Below are 4,617 nucleotides of genomic sequence, written 5' to 3' on the forward strand. Positions count from 1 at the left end.
ATATTTCCCAACGGGACAGTTTACTGAATGATGTCCACTAACCTGAAACAGATGGAGAGGAGCTCTTTAGTACTTGCAGTCGGTGTCCTGATCTGCAGCAATGCGTCGCAGCAGCTCATCAGACTGGGAAAAATAGTCCTGAAAGCGAGCTGTGAGCCTCTACTCTGAATTATCTGGTGAATTAATTATGAATTAATTATCTGATGAACGTGACATGCTCTTGCTCTCTGTAAATAAAGCAAAGCCACTTCCTCGTCCGACATTAAACAGAGCCCGACAGAGGAGGGAGGGGCGGGGAGGCGCTTCCCGTACGAGCGCTTCAAGAGCTGACCTRCGTCTGACCTCAAAGTGCACAAGCTTCAAACTTCAGCGTTGGCTGCGATTTTGAAACTGAAATCGGGTTCGGTGTGAACGCAGCATAAGTCTGAGCTTTGGGAAACCTTTGTCTGATTTGTGAAGCATCAATAATGTTTGTTTTTCATCATTTTATAGGCAACTGGACCACACTAGACCTGTTCCAGCCCAAGAGTCCAGGTGTTGTGGTTTTTGAGCTGGACCAGATCTAATGTGGTCCAGTTGCATAAAAATGATTAAAACAAACTTTGTTGAAGTTTCACAAATCAGACAAAGCTTTCCCAAACCCCAAATATGTTTTTAAATATTCTTTTGTTAGTGTAGAATAATCTGGTCCAGATTTGAAGAGTGTCTTTGAACCGAGGACTGGTGGGACTGAAACAAACATGTTTTTTTGTTAACTTGTTATTAGCTGCTAGCGGACTTAATGTTTGCAAAACCTTTAATGGAAGATAATTGGTCCGCTAATGGAAAAGCTCATTCACGGACAGGACAACTCTCTTGGCAGTTAGCTTCTGCTAATTTGTAGCTGTTTTGCATTAGCTTCCATTAAGTTATTTTACATTGTTAGTGGTTTAGCGTTAGCAAAGCTAACTTTTCAGTTAGCTGTGCCCACCACTGCAGATGAATTAGTTTGAATGTTGTGGTATTAAATAAAAATCTTTAAACCCGTATTATTCTGCAGTTCTGTTGTCCATCGGAAGAGTAATAAATAAACCAGGGATTCATTTCCCCTCTGGGTGTGTAAGCTCCTAATCCAGCCAGTTTCTGGATTATACGTTACTCTTTTTTTTTGTTGCATTGCTGTAGTTACTCTTTAGGATTAWTCCAGTTGGCATCATCATCGGCTTAGAATTAGTGTCAAAAACATCTGCTGTTGTCCAAACACACAGGATGACCTACATGCCACCAGACTTGGACAGTAAAGTGACAGTGGAAATAAATCCTCTGACTTTATGGATTATTCATCTGGTTCAGATGCTCTGSGGGCTGCGGACAGTCGTGTTGTCCTGGGAGGACACTAGCACTACATAAACACAACCTGAAAACCTTCACCCACAAACAAACTGGAAAAGAGCAGGAGCAGGGACTGTCATCCTCAGCAAGTTGGGATATTTCCCTAAATATTGAATGAAACTTTACTTCAGGCGGGCACACTGGCATGAAAAAGTAATGGTGACAAAAGGAGCCATCATTCCCAGCTGGATGGATGTCATCACAGTAATTATGTAACTGTGACCACATGAAACTGGGAGAATTTTAAACCCGGAAGTACAAGAAACTGTAGAAGCTCAGAGATGTAACAAGTTTGGGATGTTGAAGCATGATGATAAATTTAAAACAATGACACAATAAAAAAGGTAAATAAAACAAGACTATATAAAAAGGAAACTGTAAACAAATCCTCACTGACTCCCATTTTTACACACTGTAAATAATACAAAACACTCAATTATTTACTTTATGACAATTCATGGGGCAGCCTTACTATTGATTTCCAATAACTCCAATTAGAAACCTTCAACTACTAACCTTTTCATGCTCAACAAGGAATTAGCTGTTTGTTTGTTATTTTTTTTTTTTTTCATTTCAGAAATCTGCAGCCATCGAATGGCTCAATGCCAAAAAGTAACCAGTTGTAGTCCACTTAATGATTGGGCTTCTTTCTGAAAGCTTCTTTAAAACTTTCATGAGATACTTCATTTTTGGTGGAGGGTGATAACAAAACCAAAATTTAAGCACCTTATTAAAAAAAAAACACCACAAGAATAATAAATAAAGAACTGAAACAGTAAAATCACTTTGAGTGTCCATGTAGTGTCACCAAAATATATTTTAATCATTACGTTTTTCGATAGCAAAATGTCACTGACACGTTTTAATTATTTAGCTCACTCTCTGAGTGTAAAATTCTGGTTAAAAATTACACCAACATATTATTTACCTCACTATTCTTAGCAATTTTTAACCAAATTTTAAATTTAAATGTTAAATAATATGTGTATATGACAAATCCTAAATGTAAAAGTTAAATCGTAAATGTTGTGGTTAAATGTTGAAGTGTATAAGTTTTTCAGTTTGGAACACAGCCTTTGCTGTTGGTGTTCGACTGCTAACACTGCTAACACTGCTAACACTGCTAACACTTCCCTGCAAGCAGTGGCACCTGCAGAATTTATTTTCAGTGGGGGGTTGGGGGCACCAAAACTAATATCCATAACAGAATTGTTATGATGTGTTGTAAAATTGATAATTTCAAAAATACGGCAATATAAAGCTATGGATTTGCCAACAGATGTTTAATTTGTAATTTTTACGGATAATATTACTTATTTTGTGTCGTTCAGAGACCAAAAACAAGAATCCAAACTATCTGCACTTCCTCAGCAGTCATTTTCTAACTTGTCTTGCATCTTCACACATGGAGGACCATAAATTGTCCTTACATTCTTACATATTTCAGTGGCATCAGAAGTATTTGCATTGTTTGGGGGACCCACTGGCGGGGGGTCTGGGGGTCCTCCCCCAGAAATTTTTGAAATAAGTAAATGCCATTTCCTGCGTTCTGGAGTTTAACAAGTTGTTAAACAGACTTTTGAGAAACAACAATACATAGGAAAACACTTGTGACTATTCTATAAATCAGTGGTTCCCAAACTTTTTATCTTCTGACCCACAAAATATCCACGGCAAAAACTTGTGACCCCAAATATTACTGGTCTGAGTACACAAACTTTGTTAATATCCCTAAAAACACAGGCTTTTTGACAATCTAAACAGCGTGTACACAAATATAAATATTTATTCTTACTTATTTTGTGTTTTTGTAGTAGTTAGGGGGGAAATATTATATCAGTAATTATTTTATTGCCCTTTAAATTGATTTCTGGAGATTATCCAAAGTGCTTCATGACCCATAATTGGGTCCCAAGTCCAAATTTGGGAACCAAAGTGCAGTGGTTCCCAAAATTTTCAGCTTTTGACCCACAAAATAACAGTAGCAGAGACCTGTGCCCACAACTATTTTTGTATGATAAACATTTGTATCAGGTCAACTAAACAATAGTTAATATTAATAGTAATATTTTCTATACCACATTTATCCATTTTAAATACACTAACCTCACTCCTTTGTAACAACTAAGGCAAAAATGTAATTAATTCCAAAAATCTTTTCAGGACCCCACCTTGATTTTTCAGGACCCCACTTTGGGTCCCATTCCCAACTTTGGGAAACACTGCTATAAATCAAGTGGAATGAAATTGGAATGAAACAGCACTGAGTGAAGTAATATTTTATGGTAAATGTGGAGGTTCAAATTAATTAAATTTTAAATGTGATGGGGAAACATCCCTTAAAAAATGACTGCTGTGATGTTTGTCATTTTATTTTAAAATGTCAATATATATACTTTAAAGACTTTTACAAGGAACAAGCTTTTTAAATTTTAAAGCCAATCACCTTTTCTATGTATGATAAAAGTTTTATTTGCTTGTTGATGTTTACTTTTGTGAAGAATGGTAAATGGTAATGTAAATGGTAAATGGACTGTACTTATATAGCTCCTTTCTACCCAACTAGGACACTCAAAGTGCTTCACACTACAACCTGTGCCCTCATTTACCCATTTACACTCTACCAGATCTCCTACAAAGCTAACATGTACAATCAACTATGGAGACCTATCAGTGCCAATCACATTCATACACTGATGGGACACACATCAGAGGCATTGGGGTTAAGTATCTTGCCCAAGGACACAACAACCGAGACAGCTGGACGGGGGATCGAGCCGGTGACCTTCTGGTTCCAGGATGACTCCCCTAACCACTCTGTCACAGCCGCCCCAAGAAAACTTGTAATTATAAAAACACAAAACTGGAAATAAAGACTAAAACAAGCAAAATGACAAATTACATCTACTGTAGTGTTATCCCAAAATATTAAGTTATTTGATTTTTATGTCATATAATAAATACGATTTTGGTCTGTGAGAGAAAACTGGAGTACCTGGAGAAAACCCACTCCTGCACAGGGAGAACATGTAAACACAGAAGTTGATCTATCAATCTTATTCCATAGAGGCAATATGTTGCTCTACCAACTGTGCCACTATACTGCCTAATTGTATATTAATTATATAATTATTTAAATTATTTAATTGATATTTGATTAAACATTTACCAATGAATAATAGCTCCTGAGAACCTCCATCTTTATTTAAGAACATTGGTTTTAGACTGGTTGTCCTTATTCAGAGG

Source organism: Austrofundulus limnaeus, unplaced genomic scaffold (assembly GCF_001266775.1).
Source record: "Austrofundulus limnaeus strain Quisiro unplaced genomic scaffold, Austrofundulus_limnaeus-1.0 Scaffold90, whole genome shotgun sequence".
Classification (NCBI taxonomy): domain Eukaryota; kingdom Metazoa; phylum Chordata; class Actinopteri; order Cyprinodontiformes; family Rivulidae; genus Austrofundulus; species Austrofundulus limnaeus.